This window comes from Oncorhynchus nerka, linkage group LG25 (assembly GCF_034236695.1).
Source record: "Oncorhynchus nerka isolate Pitt River linkage group LG25, Oner_Uvic_2.0, whole genome shotgun sequence".
In the NCBI taxonomy this organism is placed as follows: Eukaryota; Metazoa; Chordata; class Actinopteri; order Salmoniformes; family Salmonidae; genus Oncorhynchus; species Oncorhynchus nerka.
The window spans coordinates 53,984,939-54,008,388 of NC_088420.1; the positions used below are offsets into that span (position 1 = coordinate 53,984,939).

Consider the following 23,450-nt stretch of genomic DNA (forward strand, 5'->3'; position numbering starts at 1 on the left):
TGAAGTTGACCTCTGTCAGTATATCCTAAAGGCTTATTTATAGCCAATTTAAGTATGCAACGCAAAAATGCAAAATGGCTGTCCTGAGTACTTAAGTATACATTAGGCAAAACTCATCCCCTTCTGGGCAGATCCACAGACAGAACAGTGCAAACATGGTAATAAATACAGTATAATATACACACAGGGCTGATAGATGTGCAAATATAAACAGAATATAGCGGGAATTAATAGAAATCTTTTATACACATGGTACTTAGCGGAACTAGTTCTTATTGTATTAGTATAGACACTATTATCATTATGGGATCTTTTGGCAAAATATTTGTTTCTAAACCAACGACATGGTTGTGATCGAAGTCAAAATATCATACAGAGGACAAACAGATGAATGACAGTAGAAGCTCAGATCACGAATGGAGGTTGTTAGGAACACTGAAATGTATAGAAAATATGAATTGCGTATTTTACATGAATGTGTATTGTTTTAATGCAGGTTTTTTTATGCCGGGGGATAACAAGAAAAACATCCATGTTAATATTGCCTGCTCGCTTGACCAGTCAGTTCGTAAATCTAAGGTTTGTATCTTTGAGGTTCTACTGTAGTCCTAAGGCAGTTATTCACTCACGAATCAAAGTGTCTGGTGGTGCAAAAAACTATAGCAAAAAAAAAAAACGTTTAGGAAAGCTGAACAAACGGTGTAAAGCACTAACTTGCTATATAATACACTGGTTGTAACCTTTCTGTATGCAAATTATTATTGGCAATTACAGAGATGTTCTTGCTGCTCTTATACCTCATAAACCGGTTATTGTATGTACAACTCTGTGTATGCTTGTGTGTGTGTGTGTGACTAGTCTTGCCCGAAGGGAAAGAGTGAGCACAAGACATCAGAAGTCTTCTGCTATGTCTCTCTAGCATACGCCATCCCACATGCCAAGCTCAGACAAACACAGAAACCAAATTGTACAGTTGGTTAAATTTCTACAAATAGCCTACAGCAGGCAACCCCAACTGGCAGCCTGCGGGCCGACTTTGGCCCGTGGGTGGTTTTATTTGGCCCCGCAGTTTTGCTGAGCAAAGGAAAATAAAACAATACGATCACGCGTCTCTCTATTATGCTTGGGAATACTTGGGAACAGATATCTTAAATAAAAATCAATTGGAGTTGATTTCCTGGTGTTTTTCCAGTCTTTTACACTACCAGTCAAAAGTTTTAGAACACCTACTCATTCAAGGGTTTTTCTTTCTTTAACTATTTTCTACATTATAGAATAATAGTGAAGACATAAAAAACATGAAATAACACATATGGAATCATGTTGTAACCAAAACAGTGGTAAACAATATATTTGAACAAATTATTTTATATTTGAGAGTCTTCAAATAGTCACCCTTAGCCTTGATGACAGCTTTACACACTCTTGGCATGGAAAGATACCAGGAAATAAACTCCAATGGATTTTTATTTAAGATATCTGTTCCCAAGTATTCCCAAGCATAATAGAGAGACACGTGATTGCATACAAATGTCAGCAAGGTTTGAAATGATTATGTTTTAGTCTAACATTATACAGTCCCTTGCAAAAGTATTTATCCCCCTTGGAGTTTTTTCTATTTTTGTTGCATTACATCCTGTAATTTAATTAAATTGATTTTTTAAAAACATATTACTAGCTCAAAGCATTTGAATCTGCTATATGACAAGTTAATCAGTGGGTGATGAGGATGTTGGATAACAAGGTGGGGGCACAAATCTGTTAGTGGTAGATGTACACACACACACAAACATACATTTTGTTGTCCAAATTGTTGAAGTGAAATTTAAAAAAATACCTTTTTAAAATTACTTTAAAAAAAATTAAATTAAATGGAAAAGTGGTGCATGCATATGTATTCACCCCTTTTGCCTATGAAGTCCCGAAATAAGATCTGGTGCAACCATTTACCTTCAGAAGTCACATAATTAGTTAGATTGCACACAGTTGGACTTTATTTAAGTGTCACATGACCTGCCACATGATCTCAGTATATATACATACACCTGTTCTGAAAGGCCCCACCACTAAGCAAGGGGCACCACCAATTAAGCTGCAACATGAAGACCAATGAGCGCTTCAAACAGCTCAGGGACAAAGTTGTGGAGAAGTACAGATCAGGGTTGGGTTATACAAATATATCCGAAACTTTGAACATCCCACGGAGCACCATCAAATCCATTATTAAAAAATTGAAAGAATATGGCACCACAACAAACATGCCAAGAGAGGGTCGCCCACCAAAACTCACAGACCAGGCAAGGAGGGGATTAATCAGAGAGGCAACAAAGAGACCGAAGATAACCCTGAAGGAGCTGCAAAGCTCCACAGCGGAGATTGTAGTATCTGTCCATAGGACAACTTTAAGCCTTACACTCCACAGAGCTGGGCTTTACGGAAGAGTGGCCAGAAAAAAGCCATTGTTTAAAGAAAAAAAATAAGCAAACACATTTGGTGTTTGCCAAGAGGCATTTGGGAGACTCCCAAACATATTGAAGAAGGTACTCTGGTCAGATGAGACTAAAATGTAGCTTTTGGCCATCAAGGAAAACGCTATGTCTGGTGCAAACCCAATACCTCTCATCACCCGAGAACACCATGTTTTTCATCGGCAGGGACTGGAAAACTGGTCAGAATTGAAGGAATGATGGATGGCGCTAAATACAGTGAAATTATTGAGGTAAACCTGTTTCAGTCTTCCAGAGATTTGAGACTGGGACGGAGATTCACCTTCCAGCAGGACAATGACCCTAAGCATACTGCTAAAGCAACACTCGAGTGGTTTAAAGGTTAACATTTAAATGTCTTGGAATGGCCTAGTAAAAGTCCAGACCTCAATCCAATTGAGAATCTGTGGTATGACTTAAAGATTGCTGTACACTAGCGGATCCCATCCAACTTGAAGGAGCTGGAGCAGTTTTGCCTTGAAGAATGGACACAAATCCCAGTGGCTAGATATGCCAAGCTTATAGAGACATGCCCCAAGAGACGTGCAGCTGTAATTGCTGCAAAAGGTGGCTCTACTAAGTATTGACTTTGGGGGGGTGAATAGTTATGCACGCTCAAGTAAAAAAAAAAAGCCTTATTTCTTGTTTGTTTCACAATAAAATATATTTTGCATCTTCAAAGTGGTAGGCATGTTGTGTAAATCAAATGATACAAACCCCCCAAAAATCAAGTTTAATTCCAGGTTGTAAGTCAGCAAAATAGGAAAAATGCCAAGGGGTGTGAATACTTTCGCAAGCCACTGTATTTGTTTGGGCTTTTTGCGGTCAATTTGCAGTCTACAAATGATTTGTAATTATGTTCCGCCCCCCAACCATCCACTGAAGAAAAAAATTGGCACATGGCTGAATCTAGTTGATGATCCCTGGCCTACAGAAAGAGTATTGAAAGATTTTATTTGACTGAAATTTGATGACTTCTGAAGAGGTCCAGTAAAATGCCTCACATTTCAGAATACAGAACAACCCAGTGTCTTGTTATCGTGTGCCACTGCAGATCCATTGGCTGTTCTACAGCCTGCTGCTCTGACTGTTCCTCCCACTGCTCCTGTGCTGTTCCTGTTGTTGCCGCTTGTCTCCTTGGGCATTGATGGTGTGCTGGTGTTTCGGGTGGGTGCACTTCTGGGTGCTCTATGGTTCGGAGGGCCTGCCTCTCTTCAGAGTGTTGGACTGGGCAGACAACGTGTGTGTGGGTGACTGCATTAAATAGAGTTTAGATTGGTCATGTCTTTTTCCTGTACATGTATCCTTCACTTTCTGTTAGACGACATGTATTTGTTTAGCTGATACATTGAAACTTTGAGAAAAGAAAACTCATGCATTAAATTTCAAATCATAGCTTGTTTTTTTTACGTTAATCTAAAGCAGCAACTAAAAGCTGGAAAATGCTGCTTTCTTGACCAGGACTTTCCTGGTTAATTAAATGATAAATTTAAAAAAACTACATACCACAGGTGCTGCTGCTGATCTAAAAGTCGTCTGTTGGGGGAGGCACTGCCTCTTCCTGGATGGTGGGCACAGTGGCCAGGAGACCTGATGGACACACACACACACGCACGCACGCACGCACACACACACACACAAACACACACACACACACACACACACACACACACACACACACACACACACACACACACACACACACACACACACACACACACACACACACACACACACACACACGTTACATCACTGTTACCATGGCAGCAACTGACTGGAAATAGCCCACATAACGGCTGATGGCAGAATGAAAACATAACACAGAAAAAATGGTAAAACAGAACATCCAAAGAAAACAACAACAACATTTAACCACTAGGTGGCTCTCTCTACGTCCATAGAATAAGCCAGGAGAAGTGCTTTGTAAAAACAGGATGCAAAAAGAGTCAAATGACTAGCTAGAGGATTGTGGTGGAGTTGTGGGCCGAATCAAGAGCCAAATTGCTTCAGTTCTCAATAGGAACTGTGAGAGAGAACCATGATGTGGAATCAGAAGAGAACGAGTGGGAGAGTTGCTGGAAGACCTTCATCATCTTTTCTCTGTTGAGCCTGCTGCCCTCTGCGTGGTTGATCATGGGCTTAGGGTAGTCCATTCATGATGCAGTTAGCTGCTTTCTGGACAGGCTCTGGGGTTCTCCACGGCTCATAGATGTAGTAGTTGGGATAGTCCTTTAGTGTAAGGATGTAGCGCCTGTGAGATAGACAATCACAGATATGTTAGGGACAGGCATTGTTATTAGGGATGTGCATCTCTCCCTCCTTACAAGCACGATTTGATACACATCTAGATACATGGGCTATGATACGATACAGGAATGATACTTTTAGTTTGAAACGATTCTGTGTGATTCAATTAGATTCAATCAACGAATCGATGTGATTCGATGTACAAACAATTGTTGCATGTACCCATTCATGTTCTATTCAAAATGTTAATACGGTACTGATGGAGCTCAGGAGCTGACCTGGATCTATCTGAATTGACTTCTCTGAGCTGAGTGGCTCTGTGTGTTTGTGTGTGTGTGTGTACATCTACCACTAACAGATTAGGGGGGGGAAATTTCTGTTTTTTTGTGCCCCCACCTTGTTATCCAGCATTCTCATCACCCACTGATTAACTTGTCATATAGCAGATTCAAATGCTTTGAGCTAGTAATATGCCAAAATCTATTTTTAGAAATGAGCTATGACATAACTAGGGAATTAATATAACACAGTTTTGGATTTGACCCCCATCTCAAAAGCAAATAGTTGTGACCGTTTGGAAGTTTATGGAGGAGAGCTGCTCTCTCCCAAAAAATGGTTGCTGTCCTTGTTATGAAAATGATCATGTAAAAGTTACCAAATGCACTGGCTGTTGAAAGCAGACAAAAACCCACATCTGTTTACAATGAACCTGGCAATCAAAAAGCCCCAATCAGCAGTAAGATGTTTTCTACACTGCATTTGGTGACAATGACCCAGAAACTTACGTTGGTTGTCACTCAACGAATAAAGACTATGATTGAATATTGCGAAAGCCATTTTACAAATATCTAAATGCTGAAGGTGCCGCGCAGATGAAGCCTACGAATGTCAGAGCAGGGAAAGAGGGTAGGCCTCGTTGACACAAGCAGCTGCATCAATTATTCTGCCAAAGCACAAACGTTGTGGTAATCACGGACCAATCACCGTCTTTTGTCTGAAGCCCAGGAGGGCAGTAAAGTGAGTGTCTGTGTTTGTGTGTAGTGTGGGTGTCTATGTCAGTACCTGATGTAGTGTGTGTGTAGTGTGTACCGGAGTTTGTGTGCATGTGTGTGTGTCTACGTGTGTGTCTATGTGTGTGTATGTGTCTACGCGTGTCTATGTGTCTACGTGTATGTGTCTACGTGAGTGTGTATGTGTGTGTGGTGTGTACCCTGCTTTAGTGTGTGTGTGTGTGTGTGTGTGTGTGTGTGTGTGTGTGTGTGTGTGTGTGTGTGTGTGTGTGTGTGTGTGTGTGTGTGTGTGTGCGGGCGGGCGTGCGTGCGCGTGTGTGTGTGCCTGATGTAGTCTCCTCTGGGGTCTTTCCTTCGTCCGAAGCCTACAGGAGAGTAGCAGTAGAAGAACTGCTGGAAGAAAGACACTGCAGGAGAGTAGCAGTAGAAGAACTGCTGGAAGAAAGACACTGCAGGAGAGCCACATCCAGTGCCTGAGTTTATACTCTCGTCTGCATCCAGAGGCACCTCCTCAAATACCTGACAGGCAAAACCAACCAGCACAGAATACAGTTAGTCAGATTCTAGTGAAGCGGCACCACTACTGTCTCTCTTAAGCGTCTATCATAGTCCAAAAACGTGTATGTGTATGCACAGCAGTGTTCGAGTATATTGGACCGTTGGCTTTCGTGCTTTTAAAATTCTCAGAGGAGCTCAAGCTATTTCTCCAATGTCACCACATTAAAATGAATAGAGGATGTGTAGCGGAGCCGCGTTGGTTGGGAATTGTGGGGAGGTGAGCGTTTGTGATTTGCATCCCCCGCAGATGGTGGTCTCAAAGCAGTTTATCTATGCATTGCGTCTTATCGTCTGTGGACTATGATTTACGCTCGGTTGTCTTTATGCCATGCTTTGTATATTAAGTAAATCCCCATGTCCCCCAATGCTTTTATGTGTGTGTAAATGTCTTGTATTTGTGAGAAACATATTGGACTGTTTTGTGGAAGTAATAGGCTAAGATAAAGGAAACACTGCGTTGACATTCTGTATTTGGTAAAAGCTCTTTAAACACATGGACAAGGGGAAAACGCCCCAATAAGGAAAAGCCCCTATAGAGAAAAGCACCAATAGGGAAAAGCCCCAATAGAGAAAAGCACCAATGTTACATGCTCTAAGACACTGACTAACTGATAACATGCTTTGTGGCTTAGCCCAGATGTATATTTGCATCTGACAAGCTTTACAGGTTACTTTTATATGTCCTCCTAACAAATGTAAGCTTTGAAATTATTACGTTTTAGTCAAACTATATCTGTTTGGGTTTCTTGCAGTCAATTTGCAGTCTACAAATGATTTGTAATTCTGTTGACATTTTATATATTTTATATATTTAGTAGACGCTCTTATTCAGGCTCGGGGATTTGAATCAGTGCCTATTTACCTGATTTGTTTAATATTCATATTTAACAGTTAATATGCTTAACAATGGTATAGACATGTCTTTGGTGCCAATGCTGTGCTTCTGAGAAAGGATGGTTCATTTCTTCCACGTTCACTCCCCGCAGCTGGTCTAGGCGTGTAGTCAGGGACATGGGATAGAGATCAGCTGGTCTAGGCGTGTAGTCAGGGACATGGGATAGAGATCAGCTGGTCTAGGCGTGTAGTCAGGGACATGGGATAGAGATCAGCTGGTCTAGGCGTGTAGTCAGGGACATGGGATAGAGATCAGCTGGTCTAGGCGTGTAGTCAGGGACATGGGATAGAGATCAGCTGGTCTAGGCGTGTAGTCAGGGACATGGGATAGAGATCAGCTGGTCTAGGCGTGTAGTCAGGGACATGGGATAGAGATCAGCTTGAAAAACAGATAGACCTGTATTATTTCCATTTCTCTTTGCTTCTGAATAAGCTGGTCACACGGCATAAGACAAAGAGCCTCTGAGAAGTGACCACTGTACTTCGGCCCCTCCTGTTCTTTTACTGTCTTCCAAGGGCACAGCTGTGGGGAGAGAGAAGAGAACGGAGGCTAGCTTGGTAGAGAAGGGAGTAACGGAACCAACGTCTGCTATGACCCGATACACATAGCCACAAGATGAAAACAAGGTAGCTTAAATTGCCCTGATCTGCCAGGGAGGGTGGAACCAACCATGACTAAGCAGTTTTGTGTTTCAATATAAACCCCTTGCTTCTCTGTATTATTAGAGCACTCAATCGATTCACCTTGTATGTGTGGGTTGTATTGACCTGCTCCCTTACTAATAAGTGAATAAAGAAGTATAACCGACTTGTGTGATAAGCTTGTCTTTCCTCATTTGATAATACAGAAATAACCACTACACGGTCCACGGCTGACTCTAGTTGACGATCCCTGCTGTATAGGCTACTTGCTCAGCCCATAAAATGAAAGATAAAATCACCTGCTATTGAAATGATGCTCTCATCATTCACTTTCCTGTCAGATCGACTCGGGGCAGTATTTGTTTCATTCGGCCAGTAGCTTTCAGTTGAATGTTGAGCCCTGCTGTGTGCGGTGTGCTGTGTGCCCCAAAAGAATGTTGCAGGAATGGTAATCTTATCGGTTTCTAACGGAAACGACATCAGAACAATCTACATTTACATTTACATTTAAGTCATTTAGCAGACGCTCTTATCCAGAGCGACTTACAAATTGGTACGTTCACCTTAAGACATCCAGTGGAACAGCCACTTTACAATAGTGCATCTAAATATTTTAAGGGGGTGAGAAGGATTACTTTATCCTATCCTAGGTATTCCTGAAAGAGGTGGGGTTTCAGGTGTCTCCGGAAGGTGGTGATTGACTCCGCTGTCCTGGCGTCGTGAGGGAGTTTGTTCCACCATTGGGGGGCCAGAGCAGCGAACAGTTTTGACTCTGAGATGATGTGTGCCAAAATTCTCTTTCTTGTGCTTTTGGAGGTGGAACGACCCACATCCAATTCTGTTGTTTTAATTTTTTTTTTTTTTAAATGTCACATTTATTTAACCAGGTAGGCTAGTTGAGAACAAGTTCTCATTTGCAACTGCGACCTGGCCAAAATAAAGCATAGCAGTGTGAACAGACAACACATAGTTACACATGGAGTAAACAATTAACAAGTCAATAACACAGTAGAAAAAAAGAGAGTCTATATACATTGTGTGCAAAAGGCATGAGGAGGTAGGCGAATAATTACAATTTTGCAGATTAACACTGGAGTGATAAATGATCAGATGGTCATGTACAGGTAGAGATATTGGTGTGCAAAAGAGCAGAAAAGTAAAAAAATAAAAACAGTATGGGGATGAGGTAGGAAAAATGGGTGGGCTATTTACCGATAGACTATGTACAGCTGCAGTGATCGGTAAGCTGCTCAGATAGCAGATGTTTGAAGTTGGTGAGGGAGATAAAAGTCTCCAACTTCAGCAATTTTTGCAATTCGTTCCAGTCACAGGCAGCAGAGAACTGGAACGAAAGGCGACCAAATGAGGTGTTGGCTTTAGGGATGATCAGTGAGATACACCTGCTGGAGCGCGTGCTACGGGTGGGTGTTGCCATCATTACCAGTGAACTGAGATAAGGCGGAGCTTTACCTAGCATGGACTTGTAGATGACCTGGAGCCAGTGGGTCTGGCGACGAATATGTAGCGAGGGCCAGCCGACTAGAGCATACAGGTCGCAGTGGTGGGTGGTATAAGGTGCTTTAGTGACAAAACGGATGGCACTGTGATAAACTGCATCCAGTTTGCTGAGTAGAGTGTTGGAAGCTATTTTGTAGATGACACCGCCGAAGTCGAGGATCGGTAGGATAGTCAGTTTTACTAGGGTAAGTTTGGCGGCGTGAGTGAAGGAGGCTTTGTTGCGGAATAGAAAGCCGACTCTAGATTTGATTTTCGATTGGAGATGTTTGATATGAGTCTGGAAGGAGAGTTTACAGTCTAGCCAGACACCTAGGTACTTATAGATGTCCACATATTCAAGATCGGAACCATCCAGGGTGGTGACGCTAGTCAGGCGTGCGGGTGCAGGCAGCGAACGGTTGAAAAGCATGCATTTGGTTTTACTAGCGTTTAAGAGCAGTTGGAGGCCGCGGAAGGAGTGTTGTATGGCATTGAAGCTCATTTGGAGGTTAGATAGCACAGTGTCCAAGGACGGTTAATACATTTTCAAAGTGTGATTTTGAGAGCAAAAACCTGACAAAATGTGTTAAAATCATTTGCTTTCTCCCTGTTTTTTGTTTGTTTGTTGCCTTGGTATCATTTTGGTATCAAGTCTAGTTTTTATTAGCCTAGTTGAAATTCTATTATTTTACATGAATATTACATGGCTTAAGATCCAGTGGAACAGCCACTTTACAATAGTGCATCTAAATCTTTTAAGGGGGTGTTGATCCTGGTCCACTGAAGGTGGTGATTGTTAGTTCCACCCAGGCTTTTCTGTCTACGTGTTTGCCAGAGGTGGAGAGTCTCTCAGAGCCTGGAGGCACTCAGACTCCTCACCCTTCCACATGGTCTTGTAGCTGGGCTTCAACTGGAAGCCAGTCCTTGAGTCTTGAATCCCGGAGATCCTGGTCCACAAGTTCACCCAGGCTTTTCTGCACAGTCCGAAACAAGCATCAAATGTACATGGACACTGTGACTCTCTATTTCTCCTTGTCAACAGACAATACTGCAAACAGTACTGCACACAGTACGTGAGGAATAACAGGATGTAACAGTTCTGGATATCACAATGGTGGAAATGTGTCAAGCACTATATTATACTGTACAATCACACTGTTGTTCCACCAGGTGTTAATGAAACAAAAAGAGTAGATTTAGGTCAAAGATAAAATGACCTTCTTCCATATGGTCCCTTCTCCCTAGTCTGGATTACCCTTTCTGACAACTGCTGATGTAAAAGGGGATTTATACAGAGCCTTCAGAAAGTCTTGACTTTTTCTACATTTTGTTGTGTTACAAAGTGGGATTAAAATGGATCTCACGCTGTCGGTGTGATCGAGGCGAAAGAGCTCTGCACACCTAGATTGTACAATATTTGGGCATTATTCTTCAAAAAAATTCTTTAAGCTCTGTCAAGTTGGTTGTTGATCATTACTAGACAACCATTTTCAGGTCTTGTAATATATTTTCAAGCAGATTTGGGTCAACCCGGTAACTCGGCCACTCAGGAACATTCCCTGTCATTCTTGGTAAGCAACTCCAGTGTATATTTGGCCTTGTGTCTTAGGTTATTGTCCCACTGAAAGGTGAATTCATCTCCCAGTCTTTGGTGGATAGCAGACTAAACCAGGTTTTCCCAAGGATTTTGCCTGTGCTTAGCTCCATTCCGTTTATTTTTTATCCTCGAAAAACTCCCAGTCCTTAACAATTACAAGCATACCCATAACATGATGCAGTCACCACTATGCTTGAACATTTGGGGTGTGGTACTCAGTAACGTGTTGTATTGGATTTGCCCAAAACATAACACTGTATTCAGGACAAAAAGGTAATTGCTTTGCCACATTTCTTGCAGTATTACTTTAGTGCCTTCTTGCAAACAGGATGCATGTAAAGGTGAAATAAAAAAAATAGAAAAATGTTTTGGAATATTTGTATTCTGTACAGGCTTCCTTCTTTTCACTCTGTCAATTAGGTTAGTTTTGTGGAGTAACTATAATCTTGTTGATTCATCCTCAGTTTTCTCCTATCAAAGCCATTAAAGTCTGTTTTAAAGTCACCATTGGCCTCATTGTGAAATCCCTGAGCGGTTTCCAGAAACGGAGTTAGGAAGGACGCCCGTATCTTTGTAGTGACTGGGTGTATTGATACACCATCCAAAGCATAATGCATGCACCAAGGGTTAACCCCCTAGATTCGATGTCTGTGCCCCACAAAAACAAAAACAAATCCCCATCAAAATCAGTCTAAACTAGAGATATCCACCGCATGCACCAATGGCGACCTTCCACATCTGCGGAACATGAGACATCCCGAAAATCAATCCTCTCACCAAAATGTCTGTAGCGTTCAAACGAATACGAAAGGAATGGAAAGATGACGCTCTCACGAACACGATGGTGTTATCAGTTTTGCTCTACAGCCCCCACAAGCGTCACAGGAAACATCTGAAGCTAGCCCGGTACCAGTTTAAAATGTTTTATTCAATGCGTTTCTGTGGGTTAATAGTAGTAAGGCTAAATTCAATGTTTCATCAAATAATTGTTTTCGATACCTAAAAGGGTCCTGAAATTCAAAATCAAATGCCTTAATAAATGATCCTTGGTATGACCATCTTAAAACAACTCCATATGTTAGCTTTGTAGAACCTCCCCCCATAACAAAGGGGTTTGAATACTTATTGACTTACTTATTGGCTTACATTATGGGGTATTGAGTGTAGGCCAGTGGCACAAAATATAAATGCAATCCATTTTAAATTCAGGCTGTAACAACAAAATGTGGAAAAAGTCCAGGGTTCTGAATACTTTCCGAAGGCACTGTAAAATACATCGGATTGATTGATTACCCAGCTCTTCCAGAACAGGGGACGCTGTAGTGTCGGTCTGTGGTTGTCTGCGGTCTTCGTCTGACAGCTGTCCAGTTGTTCTTGTGCGATGGTGGGCATGGGTTTCCTAGGCAGCTCTAGCCTGTTCCCTAAGGCCTGGAACATCTTGAATGTCAGCGGAGGACTGCCGTTGTCCTTCTCAATTATCCTGATAACAGCAGAAACATGAGGGACAGTGGGATTAAAACATTGACATCTGGGCCCATATTCATGAAACTAATCAGAGTAAGTGATGATCTAAGATCAGGTCCTTTAGGTAAGGTCTACACTTACCTAAAAGTTTGATTTGATTTGATTATATGTGACAAAAAAAAGTTTGATTTGATTTGATTATCCTGTTCTTGTGATCTTACTCATTATTTATCTCAAAGGCATAACTGATCCTAGATTAGCACTTCTACTCTGAGACAGTTTCTGAATACTTGGCCCGAGGTAACTTTGTAGAAATGTCAATAATAATACTGTTGGTGTGGGGAAATGATGCTGTTAATACAAATGTCTTCTTTGGTATGACGCTACAAGCTTGGCACACCTGTATTTGAGGAGTTTCTCCCATTCTTCTCTGCAGATTCTCTCAAGCTCTGTCAGGTTGGATGGGGAGCGTTGCTGCACAGCCATTTTCAGGTCTCTCCAGAGATGTTCAAGTCTGTCTGTTGTCTGTGTGCTTAGGGTTGTTGTCCTGTTGGAAGGTGAACCTTCACCCCAGTCTGAGGTCCTGAGCACTCCGGAGCAGGTTTTCATCAAGGATCTGGCTGTACTTTGCTCCCTTCATCTTTGCCTCGATCCTGACTAGTCTCCCAGTCCCTGCCGCTGAAAAACATCCCCACAGCATGATGCTGCCACCACCACGCTTCACCGTAGGGATGGTGCCAGGTTTCCTCCAGAGGTGACGCTTGGCATTCAGACCAAAGAGTTCAATCTTGGTTTCATCAGACCAGAGAATCTTGTTTCTCATGGTCTGAGAGTCTTTAGGTGCCTTTTGTCAAACTCCAAGCGGGCTGTCATGTGCCTTTTACTGAGGAGTGGCTTCCGTCTGGCCACTCTACCATATAGGCTTGATTGGTAGAGTGCTGCAGAGATGGTTGTCTTTCTGGAAGGTTCTCCCATCTCCACAGAGGTACTCTGGAACTCTGTCAGAGTGACCACAGGGTTCTTGGTCACCTTCCTGACGAAGGCCCTTCTCCCCCGAATGCTCAGTTTGGCAGAGCTTGATGGTTTCAAACTTCATCAATTTAAGAATGATGGAGGCCACTGTGTTCTTGGGGACCTTTAATGCTGCAGAAATGTGTTTGGTACCCTTCCCCAGATCTGTGCCTCGACACAATCCTGTCTTGGAGCTCTACGGACAATTCCTTCGACCTCATGGCTTGGTTTTTGCGCTGACATGCACTGTCAACTGTAGGACTTATATAGACAGGTGTGTGCCTTTCTAAATCATGTACAATCAATTGGACTCCAATCAATGTAATGTATCAAAATGTGGAAAAAGTCAAGGGGTTTGAATACTTTTTGAAGGCACTGTAAATCTAGAGGTGGAAATGATTAAAACATAATTTCAAGATTAAAATAGAGCATAACTTTTTGAAATGCCAATTGATTCTGATCTGGCAATCTTTGCACACCAACAAACTGGTTGTTTCAAGTTAACTACACAGTACATAATTTCTCAGCACAATTCAAAACATCATAATACCAATACAGTTTTACTTTTCAGTCTTTGAAATTCTGTAGTTTTTACATTGAGTAAAATCTAAAATCCTACTGTATAAATGATTTATAGTCCACTTGTAAAGTAAACATAGTCATGGTACTTGATTTGATCATCGTTATCAAGTTGTTATTCATCTTCTCCATTACCCATATACAGGATGTACAACAAAGTACATATAAAATATATATTTAACAAATGATAATAAAATGGCAGCATCATGACTCATTATAGAACAGCAGTATCTACATAGCCATTCCCTAACCATGCCCTGATGAAGTTACAGCACGTCATCTATATCGGTGCTGGCTGGAGCCTTTCAGACCTTCCTATTGGATCATTCCCTGTTGTGGGCTGGGCCAAACAGGCGTATCAAGAGCCCCCATGAGTCTCCAGCAGAAACATGGTTTGTAATGGCTGAAAACTGCCACCCTACCGGGCCGCCACTCGCAAGTCTGCCACGGTGACTGCCTCCCTGCTTAGCTATTTCATCTTCTCACTGCTTGGCGCACACGTTGTGTGGTGTGACAGCACTGAGCTATGGGACTCTCTGCTGTAGGAAGTAAAACATCAAAACTCTTTCAGTTGGTTCTACATCAGTGAGAGCTTTTTCCCCTTTGACCTCCGGAGCTTTGCTCGCAGCATGCGTGTCTTTCGAGCATCGATCACATTTATGTAACCCACTGTGCTCTAGTTTAGTTACAGTAACATACTGACATCGGTTAGCCTACTGGATAGTAAGAAATAGGCTGAATGGAAGCTACTGTGCTGACAACAGACGTTGTGGAAATGTGAAAGTAGAAATTATAATCTTATTGATCCCTCCCGGGCAAAATACCCCACCAATACTGCACTTTACACTGTCCTGGGGTTCTGGATTTTCTGGAACCTGACTTGCCGTTCTGGATTTTTCTGCTCAGTGCTCCCACTGCTCCGCTGCCGCTTCCCTTTCATTGACATGGAGGGAGAAATGTTGTACACTAAAGATATGGTTGACATGTTCAAACTATGTATTCCGAGCATCCTCCTCCTCTCCGAAAACTCGGTGTTCACGGCCTATAATTGAACATGCTCTTAGATGTGCCGTTTCCCTACCCGTGAGCATTTTCTCAATTTACACTCTTATTTTCCAGTTGGCTCTTCTCTATCCAGCAAGCAACCGTGTTGAATATGCCACCGGAAACAGTTTGAGCTCAAAATTCAAATACTATTCAAATCACTATTGAATGTACAGTTATCGGACTAATCAGAATTGGGAGACATAACTTCAAATGACATGGGTAGGTAAGCACTAGCCTGGTCCCAGATCTGTTTATGTCGTCTTACTAACTCCTATGGTCATTGTCCTCTGGCTACAGAGCACAAACAGATTTGTGACTAGGTTTTTAAAAATTATTTTTAATTTTTTTTACTTTACCTTTATTTAACCGGGTAGGCTAGTTGAGAACATTTACAACTGCGACCTGGCCAAGATAAAGCAAAGCAGTGCGACACAAACAACAACACAGAGTTACACATGGAATGAACAAGTGTACAGTCAATAACACAATAGAAAAAAAGAAAGTCTATATACAGTGTGTGCAAATGGCGTGAGGAGGTCAGGCAATAAATAGGCCATAGTAGCAAGTAATTACAACTTAGCAAATGAACACTGGAGAGATAGACGTGCAGATGTGCAGATGATGATGGGCAAGTAGAAATACTGGTGTGCAAAAGAGCAGAAAAGTACATAAAAACAATATGGGGATGAGGTAGGCTATGTACAGCTGCAGCGATCGGTTAGCTGCTCGGATAGCTGATGTTTATAGTTAGTGAGGGAAATATAAGTCTCCAGCTTCAGAGATTTTTGCAGGTAAGCACTATCACGGAGAGAAGCATTTCACTTATTGGGCCCTTCCTACTGAGTGTGACAGTGAGTGACTAACCTGTCCAAGTTGTAGAGTGTGTTAGAATTCCCCACTATTGTCTCCACTAACAAACTCCTGGGAAGTTTTAATGATGGATTCATCTCTCTCCTTCCCAAAGGTCACCCGGGTGATGTTCCACTCCTACAGAGAATACAAAGGCAGGAGGAGGGATAGAGACGGGTATAGAGGTGGGAATTGGGGCGGCAGGGTAGCCTAGTGGTTAGAGCTGTTGGACTAGTAACCGAAAGGTTGGAAGTTCATATTCCCGAGCTGACAAGGTACAAATCTGTCGTTCTGCCCCTGAACAGGCAGTTAACCCACTGTTCCTAGGCCGTCATTGAAAATAAGAATTTGTTCTTAACTGACTTGCCTAGTTAAATAAAAGTATTTATTTTTATTTTTATACATTTAAAAAAATGACAGAGGATGAGAAATGATAACATGACATATTGTATGTACTGGGGTTGAGATCATTATCCAGTGAGGTTTTTGGGACTATCTGTTGACAGATATGCCAGACTAGCCATATCTCCCAGACATACAGATCAGAACCTAACAATACTGTTTGCGCCTGCATGATATTGACACAATTTTGTACCTACTAGGGCAGAGAAATCAATCTGAATGCGTGTTCAGGAAAACACATTTTGTATTCACCTATTGGGCCTATATCTGCTGTGTGCCCAGGCAGCATGACAGGTTGCCAGAGTGTACACGTAAGTCAATGTGTTTATTAAGATGAGGGAAAACAGAGTATTCTCCATCAGTGCTTGTTGCAACCAGTGGTTTCTTACTAGTCACAGAACCTTCTAAACATCCTCCAGGGATTGTTCTGCCATTGGGATTTCAAAATTCTGGAATGGAAAAATGCTAAAACCTGATATACGGTATGTAGAAAAGATCAAGTACCTATATGTTTCAAATAAATATATACAATCTTAGAGAACAATGTTGGAGCAAAATAATACAGCATTAACCAAAATGTTCTCTCAGCTCCATGGCAAAATGTGTAGAACCGCAAGACATTTGCCGACAGCACCCATTGCCTCGCCCCGTGCCACGCCCACCACCTAAGCCCCCTTTTTGATCCAATAAAACCCTGCTTATCTGTTGAAGCAGTGGCTGAATAGATGCAACAATCTCCTATAGTGATCACATCTCTGTGCAGAACAATTTCATCACTATCACTGCATTCACTATCAAAATAGGCAGCAGTGTGCACTGTATCTGTACTTCTGAAGAGAGGCTGTTATTGGAGTTTTATAGACATCTGATGTTGATGGCTATTCAACCATCTAGGCCCTGCTGCTATACACACAATGGTGATAAGAGCTTAACAGCTGAATATGAAATGTGCTGACTGCTCTCAGACCTGAAGGACTCTTACATAAGCAACCCTTTCTCTAACCGGCTGGTCGGTGCTTCCCCCACTACACGTTCACAACATGTCATCTAGCGCTGTCAATTGGACATCTCAAAGTTTGGCAAAGTGGCTGTTCACAAGCACATAACTTCTGAATGATTGTATTATGACAATCAGCCTAAAAGTCTGTGAGACAATCTTTGCACAACTGTCAAAAGAGTGATGTTTTCTCTCTCCTCTTAGTTATCAACCTTTCAGAGATGAATTGAGACATACAAAAGTGCCATTTCTTAGAGCATGTGAAAACAGGTGACTGGCATCAGACCACTTAGTTCTTTACAGGTTGTTTAGTGTGGCTTGATTTACTTATTAACCATAGGCTCTATTTCTGAAAGGTGGAAAACATTTTCTTCTCATAGGCACCTCACAAGACTAATGGTGATTCATCATCTTGTCTCATGCATGAACAAACTCATTGCATGGTAGAAAATATGGGTAATTAAGCAGGTTGATGCATATTCTCAGTGTTCAGTTTATTTCTTTGTGGAGGAAATGAAGGTGTCTGAGTTGTAGGCTGTGTTGTGTTAGGCCAGGCATAGTCATTGCGCAGCTCGCAGAGCCTTGATTGGTGGCTCGCGGTAATATTTCGATTTTACATGTGCAGACTACCAAATACAGCACAATTTCAAATAGTTTCCGAGCAGTCAAATTCCACAAACTCCCAACAGGTGGCAGTATAAGATAGATGTTGAGCTTTTGCATTAACATGTGCAGTCGAATTACCTTGCAATAAAGATTTAAAATGGAGCGATTTGTAGTACTCAAGCAGAAGCAAAAAATGCAATAATGAGAAACTTGCTAGCAGGGTGTGGATAAAATCACGGGGGAAGTCAATGCCCCCGCCCCACATAAAACAAATCCATATTACACATACATACATATATATATATATATATATATATATATATGTACTATAGGCCTCTGGCCAGTGAAGTCCACAAAGCATATTGCATGTAGAGTAACAGACAGATACATGACCTACAGCAGGGTCAACCAAGTTAATGTTTCCGACACTTTCGGACCACTAAACAACTATTGATTTAGACCCTTACGAAAAAAGATTGCAGTTTTGAAACTGCAGTCGACTGTGGTATTTTGGACGCAGTGATTACAGAATAACTCCAGTGTACTGCAGTTAGTTATACTGCACTGTAACTGCAGTTACACTGCAGTAAAAAACATTTTTTGGGGGGGATGCAGTATTTACAGCCTGCTGCAGTTATATTGTATTCTAACTCCAGTTAGATTACAATAGTGCATCTAGGTCTTTTTAAGGGGGGGGGGGGAGAAGATATATCCTAGGTATTCTTAAAGAGGTGGGGTTTAACTCCAGTTAGATTACAGTGTACTGCAGATATACTGTATTCTAACTCCAGTTAGATTACAGTGTACTGCAGTTATATTGTATTCTAACTCCAGTTAGATTCCAGCACCATTTCAACTTCATCAAATCACCTCTGCTTAGTCTAATACATTGACAACTAAAAGACACCAAAGACAATCAACGTAAGCTAAATATGATGTGGCTGTCCATGGTTCTGATTTCAGTCTGCGCGTGTATGTGTGTGCATTCGTGCAAGTAGAAAAACGAATCTCCCAACATCAGTGCCCAACCTCACTAATGCTCTTGTGGCTGAATGGAAGCAAGTCCCCACAACAATGTTCCAACATCTAGTGGAAAGCCTTCCCAGAAGAGTGGAGGCTGTTATAGCAGCTACGGGGGGACCAACTCTATATTGATGCCTACGATTTTGGAATGAGATGTTCAACCAGCAGGTGTCCACATTATTTTGGTCATGTAGTGTATTTACAGTTGAAGTCGGAAGTTTACATACACCTTAGCCAAATACATTTAAACTCAGTAGTTTTTCACATTTAATCCCAGTAAACATTCCCTGTCTGAGGTCAGTTAGGATCACCAGATTAATGTAAGAATGTGAAATGTCAGAGAGAATTATTATTATCTCTTTCATCACATTCCCAGTAGGTCAGAAGTTACACTCAATTTGTATTTGGTAGCAATGCCTTTAAATTGATTAACTTGGGTCAAATGTTTCTGGTAGCTTTCCACAAGCTTCCCAAAATATGTTGGGTGAATTTTGGCCCATTCCTCCTGACAGAGCTGGTGTAACTTAATCAGGTTTGTAGGCCTCCTTGCTTGCACACACTTTTCCAGTTCTGACAACAAATTTTCTATTGGATTGATGTCAGGGCGTTGTGATGGCCACTCCAATACCTTGACTTTGTTGTCCTTAAGCCATTTTGCCACAACTTTGGAAGTATGCTTGGGGTCATTGTCCATTTGGAAGACCAAACTTTAACTTCTTGACTGATGTCTTGAGATGTTCCTTCAATATATCCACATAATTTTCCTACCTCATGACGCCATCTATTTTGTGAAGTGCACCAGTCCCTCCGGCAGCAAAGCACCCCCACAACATGATGCTGCCACCCCCATGATTCACGGTTGGGATGGTGTTCTTCGGCTTGCAAGTCTCCCCCTTTTTCCTCCACATTATGGCACATTATGGCCAAACAGAAAAGTACGATCTTTATCCCCATGTGCAGTTGCAAACCGTAGTCTGGCTTTTTTTATGGTGGTTTTGGAGCCAATTTTGTTTGGCTGATTCAACTTGTTAGCCTGGGTTTGTGAGAGCCAGAAATCTTGCTTATTTGTAGGTGACCAAACACTTATTTTCCACCATAATTTGCAAATAAATTTTTTTTAAATCCTACAATGTGATTTTCTGGATTTTTTTTCTCTTTTTGTCTGCACTAGTTGAAGTGTACCTATGATGAAAATTACAGGCCTCTCTCATCTTTTTCAGTGGGAGAACTTGCACAATTGGTGGCTGACTAAATACTTTTTTGCCCCACTGTACTACCCACTACTGCGACCTGTATCCTCTCTTTGGCTGGCCCTCACTTCATATTCGTCGCCAAACCCACTGGCTCCAGGTCATCTATAAGTCTTTGCTAGGTAAAGCCCCACCTTATCTCAGCTCACTGGTCACCATAGCAGCACGCACCCGTAGCACACGCTCCAGCAGGTATATTTCACTGGTCACCCTAAAGCCAATTCCTCCTTTGGCTGCCTTTCCTTCCAGTTCTATGCTGCCAATGACTGGAACAAATTGCAAAAATCACTGAGGCTGGAGACTCATATCTCCCTCACATACTTTAAGCATCAGCTATCAGAGCAGCTTACAGATCATTGCACCTGTACATAGCCCATCTGTAAATACCCCATCCAACTACCTCACCCCCATATTGTTATTTATTTAATTTAATGTTTTGCTCCTTTGCACCCCAGTATCTCTACTTGCACACTCATCTTCTGCACATCTATCACTCCAGTGTTCATTTGCTAAATTGCCATTATTTCGCCACTACGGCCTATTTATTGCTTCACCTCCCTAATCTTACTTCATTTGCACACACTGTATATAGACTTTTCTATTGTGTTATTGATTGTACATTTGGTTATTCCATGTGTAACTCTGTGTTTGTGTCGCACTGCTTTGATTTGTCTTGGCCAGGTCGCAGTTGTAAATGAGAACTTGTTCTCAACTGGCCTACCTGGTTAAATAAAGGTGAAAAAATAAATACAAATAAAGGTATGTACAGTACATCTCTGCATTCAATAATTGCACTTGTGTGGGCTACTTAGCAAACATGTGATGACATATACCATCTAACTGTTGTCACGCCCTGACCATAGAGAGCCATTGTTTCTCTATTGTAACGGTTCTCTTGTAGTGAAGGAGAGTCGGACCAAAATGCGGCGTGTAGATTGCGATCCATGTTTAATAAACAAACGTAAAACACGAATCAATACAAACACTACAAAACAAAGAACGTAATGAACGTAACGAAAACCGAAACAGCCTATACTTGTGTAAACTAACACAGAGACAGGAACAAGGACACTAAGGACAATCACCCACGAAACACTCAAAGAATATGGCTGCCTAAATATGGTTCCCAATCAGAGACAACGATAAACACCTGCCTCTGATTGAGAAGCACTTCAGACAGCCATAGACTTAACTAGAACACCCCACTAAGCTACAATCCCAATCCAATACATACACACCACATACAAAAACCCATGCCACACCCTGGCCTGACCAAATAAATGAAGATAAACACAAAATACTTCGACCAGGGCGTGACAGAACCCCCCCCACCCCCTAAGGTGCGGACTCCCGGACGCACCTCAAAACAATAGGGAGGGTCCGGGTGGGCGTCTGTCCATGGTGGCGGCTCCGGCGCGGGACGTGGACACTCAATCAATGTCTTAGTCCCTCCTCCTCGCGTCCCTGGATAGTCCACCCTCCCCGCCGACCATGGTCTAGTAGTCTCACCCAGAACCCCACTGGACTGAGGAGCAGATCGGGACTGAGGGGCAGCTCGGGACTGAGGGGCAGCTCGGGACTGAGGGGAAGCTCGGGACTGAGGGGAAGCTCGGGACTGAGGGGAAGCTCGGGACTGAGGGGAAGCTCGGGAGTGAGAGGAAGCTCAGGAGTGAGAGGAAGCTCAGGAGTGAGAGGAAGCTCAGGCAGGTTGATGGATCTACCAGATCCTGGCTGACTGGCAGATCCTGGCTGACTGGCGGATCCTGGCTGACTAGTGGATCCTGGCTGACTGGCGGATCCTGGCCGACTGGCAGATCCTGGCCGACTGGCAGATCCTGGCCGACTGGCAGATCCTGGCCGACTGGTAGATCCTGGCAGATCCCGGCTGACTGGCGGACTGGAAGAGTCTGGTTGATTGGCGGATCTGGAAGAGTCTGGTTGACTGGCAGATCTGGAAGAGTCTGGTTGACTGGCAGATCTGGAAGAGTCTGGTTGACTGGCAGATCTGGAAGAGTCTGGCTGACTGGCAGATCTGGAAGATCCTGGCCGACTGGCGGATCCTGGCCGACTGGCGGATCCTGGCCGACTGGCAGATTCTGGCCGACTGGCAGTTCTGAAAGAGTCTGGCTGACTGGCAGATCTGGAAGAGTCTGGCTGACTGGCGGATCCTGGCAGACTGGCAGATCTGGCTGCTCCATGCTGACTGGCGGCTCTGGCTGCTCCACGCTGACTGGCGGCTCTGGCTGCCTCATATAGGCTGACAGCTCTGGCGGCTTCTTACAGACTGGCAGCTCTGGCGGCTCCGTGCAGACTGGCAGCTCCTTGCAGACTGGCAGCTCCTTACAGACTGGCAGCTCCTTGCAGACTGGCAGCTCCTTGCAGACTGGCAGCTCCTTGCAGACTGTGATCTCTGGCTGCTCCATGCAGACTGACAGCTCTGGCGGCTCCGTGCAGACTGACAGCTCCTTGCAGACTGGCAGCTCCTTACAGACTGGCAGCTCCATGCAGACTGACAGCTCCATGCAGACTGACAGCTCTGGCTGCTCCATGCAGACTGGCAGCTCTGGCTGCTTCATGCAGACTGACATCTCTGGCTGCTCCATGCAGGCTGGCAGCTCTGGCTGCTTCATATAGGCTGGCAGCTCTGGCTGCGCTGAACAGGCAGGAGACTCCAGCAGCGCTGTAGAGGAGGAAGGCTCTGGCAGCGCTGAACAGGCGGGAGACTCCGGCAGCGCAGGAGAGGCGAAAGGCTCTGGCAGCGCTGGGCAGACTGGCGGCACTGAGCAGACTGGCGGCGCTGGGCAGACTGGCGGCGCTGGGCAGACTGGCGGCACTTGCGGTGCTGGGCAGACTGGCGGCACTGGGCAGACTGACGGCACTGGCGGCGCTGGGCAGACTGGCGGCGCTGGGCAGACTGGCGGCACTTGCGGTGCTGGGCAGACTGGCGGCGCTGGGCAGACTGACGGCACTGACGGCGCTGGGCAGACGGGAAGCTCCGGCAACGCTGGAGAGGAAGGCTCCGGCAGCGCTGGAGGCCTGATGCGTGGTGCTGGCACTGGTGGTACTGGGCCGAGGACACGCACAGGAAGCCTGGTGCGGGGAGCTGGCACTAGTGGTACCGGGCCACGCACCTCCGGGTGAGTGCAAGGAACAGGACACACCGGGTTGTGAAGGTGTACTGGAGACCTGGTGTGTATAGCCGGCATCAAATCCCCCGGAACTCCAACACACGTTTCAGGCTGAGTACGAGGAACTGACACGGGTGACACCGGACAGCTAACACACTCCTCA

General features: G+C 43.6%; 1 pseudogene; it reads right to left on the reverse strand.

Moving 5' to 3' along the window:
* Positions 1-4,492: 4,492 nt before the first annotated feature.
* Positions 4,493-23,450, reverse strand: part of LOC115108940 (cryptochrome-2-like) — a 45,738-nt pseudogene continuing 26,780 nt past the window's right edge.